Here is a 9,216-nt window from a genome sequence, read left to right as displayed (position 1 = left end):
GCTCAGGAATGGTGGTGTCACCTCCCTGTGTCACATCAGCCTTGGACACCCCACCAGGTGGCTGAACCCAAAAGAACAAGCTGGTTGCAGTGCTGGGTCTCTGTCCTCCCAGCCCAGCCCCACCAGTGTGGTGGGAAGGTGTACAAGCACGTAGGGTGTGCATACTGCTGCCTGAATACACGCGCTGGAACAGGGCTCGATAGTGTTGATTGCTTTACTTGAGGGAAGGAAAGACTTGCTCTGTCTCTGCTGTAAGGACACTGGGATCTTCAGCCTTGTAAGAGGGAGAAGTGGCATCATTCAATTGGAGAGCACAGAGTGTTTGCCAAGGATGTGCTCCAGTCCCTGCTTCACATAGATGTGCTTTTATTTTAGGTTGTGTTCAAAGTGAGCAGTGTGAGCCAGGAGGACTTGGCTATCCCAACCCATGTCTTGCTGAGCACCATGCACACAGGAGTGGCATCTCTGCCATCCTGCAGCTCTCCCATGATAGATGGGCCCCATTCACTGCTGGTGAGGAGCACCAGCCTGTCCTCTTGCCCTAGCACTGGATGTGCAGCCAGACCTGCTCCATCTCTGCTGGCCTCACTGCCTCCGGCCAGGGTCTCTATGTATGCCTGAAAACATGCTGTTTGCCATAACAGATACCCACACCCCTGCCATCGCACGCAGCAAGAGATAAAAACACCAACAAAAGCAGCAGGCAGTGCAGGAAATACTCTGATAACAATACCGAGACATGGAGGAAGGGGAACAGACCTCGATGGAACAAAGCCTACCCGTGCTCAGTGCATCCCCAAACTGACCTCATGTAGCTCTGTCTCCTGGTTCAGCCTGATTTTATTTCAAAGCCAGCCCTGGGAATTCAGTTTGATATTCTGAGATGTATCATTTGGCAGAAAGTCATCCTTTCCAGTGCTTTTGAGTCACATGTTACTGCTTACCCCAAAGTAAGTAGTAACTTACTTGCGTCCTGCCTGTGTTCGTGAGATGCCACGAGGGAGGCGGTTCTGCCAAGCTGTGCCAAGGGACCAATACAGCTCCAGGAGAGTGCTATGCTGGCTTGGCCACAACTGCAGGTTTCTCTTTACTCCAGCTTGTGTTTGAAAGGGATCCAGGCTACAGCTTTACACTAACGCCACGACTGTGGGGCTTGAAGGCCAAATCTGGTAAGGATGCAAATGGTATACTAGCAGCCCAGTCATTTTCTTGGCAGCGTGTGGCCAGCACCATTCCAACGCAGGCAATATATAGCAATGGCAACAAGAGAGCACTTTGGAAAGATGGGAGCACAGTGTATGTGCTTTTAAAATAAAATGTCTTGTCTTACTCAAACCTCGCAATCTTGTGTGTCTGGTCCTGGGAACAAGCACCCCAAGCATCCATCAAAGAGTCTATCCTCCTCTCATGTCCTTCCAGTGACCTCCTCATCCAGTACCATCCCTTACAAGGAGTGGTCAATGTTTTCCATCGGAACTCTTTTTAAGTAGAAAAATGCAGTTTGAGATTTTCTTCAGAGCTTTTCTTTTTTTTCTTCTTTCCCAGGGAAAAACAATAAATCCTAAGATGACAAAAAGCTTGCCTGAAATCTTAATGTATTAAGATTAAATGAAAGTTGACGTTATTCTCTAGAAATCCATCTGAACTTCTAGCTCATTCTCAGGTTCACCATCTCATATCCTATTGTTTCGAAAGCTACAAGATGTTCACCCAGAGGTGTGGGTTAGAAATCAATGCAGTCCTTATTTTGCTATAGTGAGAAGATGTTACAGCTGCCTGGGATGGCATGCTGCATGTGACAGATAGTGTTACAGCCTTGACCCATCTGATTCAGCTGAATTCCCAATCAGCATTTATTTCATGAACACATTTGTCTTCGGTGAGGCTTTTGCTGCCTGTTGCATCCATCTGCATTATACTGGGCTGTCCTACGTGGTCTGGGACCGGTGGCAACAACATTTGCCGCTCTGGACAACAGGAGGTTTAGCTCTGCTCTGTTGGTAGCTGCTGCTGTTGATGAGGCAGTCAGTCTGCAGAGAATTGTGGCTTTTTCTCTTAGCTCTGCACCACAGAGTGGGCTGCAGAGAGCAGCACCCAAGGGAAGAGATGGTCCTGCAGCCTGTGCTGTGGGTGCCACTTTTGCTGCTCTGGGGCAGCACAGGGCAAAAGAGCACGGCACAAGGAAGAACAAGAAGCTGTCCCATAAGGTGAGTGTCAGCGTTTAGCTGGAGGAGGGACACAGTCAGAGCAGTCTTGCAGGGCAAGTGTCAAAAAGAGGTGAGAGCATCCCTGAGGATGCTAACGTAAAGAAACTGACCCCCGGAGCAGTGCTGCAGTGCAACAGAGCCCACCAACACAAAGGATGCTCTTGGGAAGCTCCAAAGCCCAAGGAGACAAGCTGTCACTTCAGAAGGATCTGACCTGCCTCTGACCTGAATGTTGTTGCAGCCTGAGCCTCGCTTCCCTTAGAGGCTTGTGCTGCCAGCACGTTGCAATCACCCGCTGATTTCGCATGAAGCCTCCTCACGTAAAAGCAGCTTCCCGCTGCATTTCCCAGGCATTGAGCTCTCCGTGTCATTTGATGTCATCAAGATTGCAAGGAAACGTGGAATGCCACAAGATACGCATGGAAAAAATGTGACAACCTGATTTTTTTCCAGACTTCCTCCTCCAAAATAAACACTTAAAATAAACCTTTGATCGAAAACCCTACACAACATATTTCAGTGGTCTGCTGGTCCTCCTAAGGGAAGCATGGATATCTTAAGCCATGAAATACCAGCTTGCACTTGGAGGTTTATGAGAAGAGAAACAATCAGGTAAAAGCAGCTTTAGTGACAAGCCACTCTTTACTGTCAGAGGAAGGACATGGTTTGCTCTTGATTAGTGAGGAGACAGTGGGTGCCGGGGTGTCTGGGTGACTGCCTTGGTGTTCACACCCATTCTGTTTGTATAGAAGTTGTTCATGCAGAAAGGTTCCTCACCAAATGAAACACAAGCCAAAGCTTGTAATGAGGCTAAACTCATTAGCAAACCCCTCCAGGTCATCTCTCAGCGGGCAGGGTCGGAGGGTCTGGCTTGGCACTGGGGAGCCCATCTCAGCACTGGGACAGGCACCGTGGCTGCTGGCACGGCACTCAGTGTGGGGCTGACATGCCAGCAGGGCAGAGCACGCTCAAAACCTGTTTACTTTGAGCTGGGGCTATTTTTAGCTGCAGTAATCTGTGCAGAGATGATAAAGCTTTTCATTGCAAAGCAAGTGGTGGTGCTTGGCTTCTGGGCAATTTCACTCCACAAGCTCATCCTTTCCCACTTCACAGCCACTGTTTCCCACAGAATTTATCTCCTCTCTCTGCTGAGCCAAACACCTCCAAAAGGTTTTACCCAGCCCAGGCTATATAGGATGGAGTCTCAGCCCAAACTTATGTTTTTTTCCTTAAGGAATTCAGTTTGGAAAAGTGAAAATATTTCTGTCTCTAAAGGCCAGTTCAAAGCCTTTGCTGAAAGCCCAGCATGGACACACACCCTCTAATCCTTCATTTCTGCAAAAACCCTTCTGCCCAAAGGCTCTTGCAAAACAAGGCACTGAACAGTTACCTCTTTGTTGCTGCCACAAATACAAGCAGGTCTCAAACTTGGATCTCATGGCAAGCCAGAGTTGTCTGTCAGTGACAGCTCTGCTCTATGCCACCTTTTACCCAAAGGGTCCCAAAGCCCGTTACAAACTCCCTTACACACTGTACAAGAAGCACTTTACCTGCTGCTGATAGGAGAAAGCGCGGCAGCTGGCTAGCAGCACAAAGACTACAAACCAAGCATAAACCCTGCTGGGTAAGGGATTTGTTTGTCTAAAGGAATCCAGAAGCTTCTTCTGTATAAACCCACAAAGGTCATGCATCCAGCACATGCTTCATCAGAAAGTCATCCCACTGGTAAAAGCTTTCTTGTTTGGGAGACAGGGTGAATAGCAACATCTCTGTCAGGTCAGGGATGTATTCAGGGGGAGAATATGCAAGTATTAAGTAAACAGGTTCATTCCACTTGTGAAGAAGGGTCATATACAGAATGAGCTAAACATGATCGTCAGCATGAGAAGGAGCAGCAGGAGCAGTATTACTTAAATTGATCACGACTGACTGCTTGGGTCTTGCTGACAGGGAAGCAGGAGATGATCTGAGGCCCCCACTCAAACACCCCTGCCCTTCATCCCTCTGTTTCTGCTAGAGGGAGTAGCTGGAAGAAAACAAGTATTGGGCTGAGCTGGCAGTGCTTCTCCCTTTTGGGAAGCAAAAGGGTACGATAATAAATGGGAAGTTGTATAATGTGTGCCAGAACCACCCGGCCAATGGTTATGAGTTTTCCCCAGTGTTTGGCAACCAGACAAGGTTTCCTGATGCAGATGTGCTGAAGCTGTGTAAATATTTTGATCCTGACTTGTGCTCTCCACTAATGGGGCTTTCATGTGCTTTTATTCCACGTCCTCTGAACAGAGTACTCCTGCTTTGGAATGGTGAGGGTTCAAACATCGGTTATGAGTCCTCTGCTGTGGCTCAAACAACTGCAATCTTCAGGCTGCACCATGTATGCTCACTCTCTACCTAAGGTCAGGAAAAAACTCAGCATGACCTCCTGGCATCATTCCCTGCTTTCCGTGCTGGTTCATTAAGGGGATACATGTAACTAGATGCCTTCTCATGAAGCAGCTGGCCACTGTGACAGCCAGGATAAGCTCACCAAGGCTTGTTGCTGTATCCTGTGCCATCCCATTCCCTTAGGCATGGAGCCGGTTATCTATTCTAGCTGTTTCTGAGGCAGCAAAGACTGACCGAGAAGGGGCAGCATCCCTGTGATTTGTCTGAGAGCAGTGGGAGTTCAGGGCGCTCCATGGGAAGAGCTCCATGTTCTGGTCCGGGAACAACATACTCTGTTTTTGCTGACGGTGTGCATGACATTAAAACCAGCATTTTCCTGGTGACCTGGGAGCATTTCACCAAGCATTGCATACAGCCCTCTGCTCCTAGCACCCAGAGCTGGGCTGGGGGCTTTTAGACTGGTGTAAAATGTTTGCTTTTATGCAGGATTACAGCTTTTTGGACCCAGAGTTTAATGTTTTCACACAGATCTCAGTTGCCACACACTTTTATGGATTAAATAATTTCATTTTAAAGTATCTCTCAAGTAATCCTCTGCAGCTTTGTAAAGCTTCAAGTATCTTTATTCACATTATCCATTGCAAGAATAATCTAGCAATGGCTTTTAAATAGACATCTGCCTCCTCAAGTTAGCTGTAGCTGCTGGGACACAACTAACTGACTGAGCTTCTAAGCAAGGGGATGCAGCACCAAACGGGCACTTGCACTGTAGAATTGCTACCCCAAACAGCCTCAGCTCTCTCCATCACTGTGGCAACCAGCAGATCTCACTGCTGGACAAGAGGTGTGTGCTACCCAGCAGTATTCCCTGCTTTCTGGCAGAAATGGGGCTTAAGCTAAGCAACCAGGAGGAAAAATCCTCTTTATTGTGACTAAGAGGCTGTTTTAGTTATTATATATCCAAGTATCCAGGCACTGCAGCATACTGTTAATAATGCAGTTAAATTTCAGCAGTGTTCGAGGATGAGTTGAACAAGAATTTAGCCAGTTAAGCATCTAGAAGCATTCCTTTGTGCCTCTTCATTGCTATGGGAAGTTCATTCTCATCTCTCCACCAGACACACCACTTCTGTGCTGAAGGCAGAAGGTCACCAGCTTCTCAGTATCTAAACCAATTTGAGGAGCAAGTCTGCTAGCTATTGCATTGTTGGCTAACAAGGAACTGTGTGAAACTGAGAACTAGAATTAATGAAATAATGAAATAAGACTCCCCTTTTCCCATATGTATTTTCACAAAGCAGAAAAAAAGACAACTTGTTGAATCTACTGGTTTATTGGATAAATTTAAATTGCGAAATTAGAGAAACCTCATAGATTTGGTATCAAAATGTTGGAGGGAGGAGTATGTGATCTTACCTACAAAGTCATTACTGATGTGGAGTAAACCCCTACAGGAGGGGGTTCTTTACCCCAATAATTAATATAGGGGGCTTTTGTGCTATCAATTTCATCCTAATTTGCTGCATGCCTACTTCCTCATATAAACTGGTTATTTTGGCAAGGCTTACCAGTACTTCAAACTGGGACACCACCCAGACCAAACAATTGAGCAGTGCCTGCTGGCTATGGATCCAGCCCAGAAAGAGCCAGGAGCTGACACTGGCACCATCAGTGATGCCATCCAAACAAGCAAAGTTTGGGAAGCTGTTAGAAGTCATCTTCTAGCATTCAGCATTTTCAGTTGAGTTCATTTAGTTCCAAGCTGGGTAATTACACCCTCATTATTTTTCCTTTTACAATGAAGACAAGACTGCAAGCCAGGCAGAATAATTCCTCCTGCTACGGTTGCCAAGATATGATAGCACATCTACACCATAAGGAATGTGTCATGGTATCCACTTTATTAACTGTAAATAATGGCTCTTCAGTTAAGCAACATCTTAACACCAGCTGGTGCCTAACCACATAATGCTAACTGAACTTCAACCTCTACAGACAGAGTCAAGACAACCAGTGTTCAGCATATTCCTTGTTGACCAGTGTGTGTCAGGTCTCACACGTTATTTTTTTCACTGAAATTAGTATCTGACTACAATGGACTTTAATTCTAAAACCACAGAACCTTATCTAAAAATAAGACATCAAAGTTGCCGTGACAGTAAATAGAGACCAGGATTAAGGGAGCGGTGATAGATCAGGTATCGGAGAACAAATTCATCCCATCTGTCATCTTCACTGGCTAGAGGGAAAGCTTGGATTAGATATTTACCTTATAGGCAGCTTCAAGGCAGTGAGATGAAACCCACCCAAGTAGGGAAGGAAAACAGTATAAACCTTGTTTATACTGCTGTATCTCACCAAAGTCTCTGTGTTCTTGCAAGGACTATTTCTCTGCCCAGAAACCACTGCTAGTGAAGCGCGATTTTCCAACGTGTACATGGGCACCAGTGCATCTGTTTCTGCTTGGCTTTGATGGCTCTTGCATGAAGTTGGTTGAAAACTGCAATGATGTCAAGGCACTGGATTCTGCAAAGACCCCTAAAAAACACAGCAACAAACACAGTTATACTAATATACTAATTAAAAATTGTTAAGCCATTCTTTAGAGCCTGAAACCCAACCAACTTTCTGCCATTATCTTACAAAGACAACAAATGCAGCACTGAACTATTACTGGGGGAAATCACTGTGCTTCTGCCAGTGAAACACTGTGGATTTCAAGCTTAGCAAAGTGCCCTGCTTTGGCTTCCTATGAGCATTCAAATTTGCAGTATCATGGCATCCTCAGCATACTTTTAAAACCCTGTGTGTGTGAATTTGTAGTACAGACTCAGTGCTTGAGTGTGTTTGGCAGCAGGAAGCCAGCTTATAAAATCTGATGATAAACCAACACTCAGCTCTCAGTTCTTCCTCTTCCTTTGCTTCCAAAGTTAAGCTTGTGACTGTTTCTGTCCCTAGTGCACATGGACAGGGTGAATACTGAGCCTTGTCAGCTCCTGCCCTACACTGCCTTGGGCAGTGAGATTTAGACTCTCAAGCAGCAATCCCATTGAACTCAATGATGTGACTACAGATAGTACTGTGTTATTAGACTCCCCCAGGGTACTTTTTTTTTCCCCCCAAGTCATCTAAGATGAGAAAAACGTTTCTATGAAGAATGCCATGACTCACTCTCCAACGCAGTGGAGATTCAGAGCAACCAGAAGAGTTAACAGCACAGCCACCCCCCCAGTAGTAGTTCAGGATTTCTAAATACAGAGTTCCTTTCCAAACTTGATGCCCAGTTTTGTTATCTTAGAAGTATTTCTGGAACTCTTGGCCAGCTTTAAACAAACAGGGAGAAGTATTTGTGACGATAACGTAGTCGAGAGTGTTTGGTTAATGAGTCTTTCTAAGTTGAAGGATTTCATTTTTAGACTTCATTTCTTTAAAGCTTGAGAACAGAAGAAAAAATTGCTCTGGAGCTGTTAAATCATAGAGCCATTCCAGCTATTGCCTTTGGAATAACAGTCATTCAACTCAGCAAATATCAAACGTGGGAAGATTTATCTGATGCATGTATATGATCATGTGAACCCCTTCCACAAGGAGAAACAGTCTGTGTGCTGGAGACACAAGGGGAAAGAACTGTTTTCCCTTCTCTAAAAAATACAGCAACATAAGCAACCGTAACATGCTAAATGCTTCCTGGCACGAGTGCAAAAATGCAACATCTAAAATGTCAGCTGGTACGCTGGGAGGATTTACATGACTTAAAAGATTTATGAGTAAAAACTATTTCCCTAGCTTCAGAACTTCCTGGAAAGCAATGGAACCCGTGTGGGGAACAATAGGAGAAGAGGGGGAAAGAAATCTCCAACTAAAATAAATGACTATGGACAGTATGATCCTGGATTGCTCTTTTTAGTATGTGAAAAAATTGGGTCAGGCACTCATCTGATTTTGAGCTGTGAGGAAAGAGGAACAAACGGAGCCTGCCATGCCTCTGGGATACACTTGGTTTCTCACATTACAAATTGACTTGCATAGTCCTGTGGCTCACCTAAAGCCACACAACTCGTCACTGCTCGAGGCAGGATTAAATCCGGAAATTCCTGACTTTGCCTCCTACTATCGTTTCACTAGAAGCTGTTCTGCTGCAGTGACGGCTGATGCAAGAAGCCTGGCCAGCTGGATTGTAGTGCAGGCTCTCATGGGAGAGATGGGGTCACAGACACAGGGGAAATAAATCATGGGTTAATAACTAAAAAATAAATAAATCAGACAAGGAAAAACGTTGGACACAATAAACTCAGCAACATCTGTAAGTGTGCTTGGATGACGCCCAAGTAGAAGATTGGCTTGCTTTGTGGCTACCCAGTCTTGAAGTGGCTACTTAAAACCAGGAGGAACCTCAATGCCCTGCACAGCCTGAAGTGCTCTAGCATCAAATCCAGGGCTAGATCAGCATTCCCAAGCAGAGCACAGGCTGATGTCTGGCTCTGCACTAACGCTCTCTCGACTACGGGGCTGGATGGGGAAGGTGCCAAGCTCCAGCAACGCCTCTGGCTGCAGGGCTCCTTCTGGGACCATTACTACCAGTTCGGTTGGTGCAGGGCTAAGGCTACTGCAACAGTGCCAGCCC

This window comes from Neopsephotus bourkii, unplaced genomic scaffold (assembly GCF_033783945.1).
Source record: "Neopsephotus bourkii isolate Nb327-2 ecotype Australia unplaced genomic scaffold, CSIRO-AGI_Nbou_v1 NB_1663, whole genome shotgun sequence".
Taxonomy (NCBI): Eukaryota; Metazoa; Chordata; class Aves; order Psittaciformes; family Psittacidae; genus Neopsephotus; species Neopsephotus bourkii.
Note: the sequence above shows the minus strand (reverse complement) of the source record.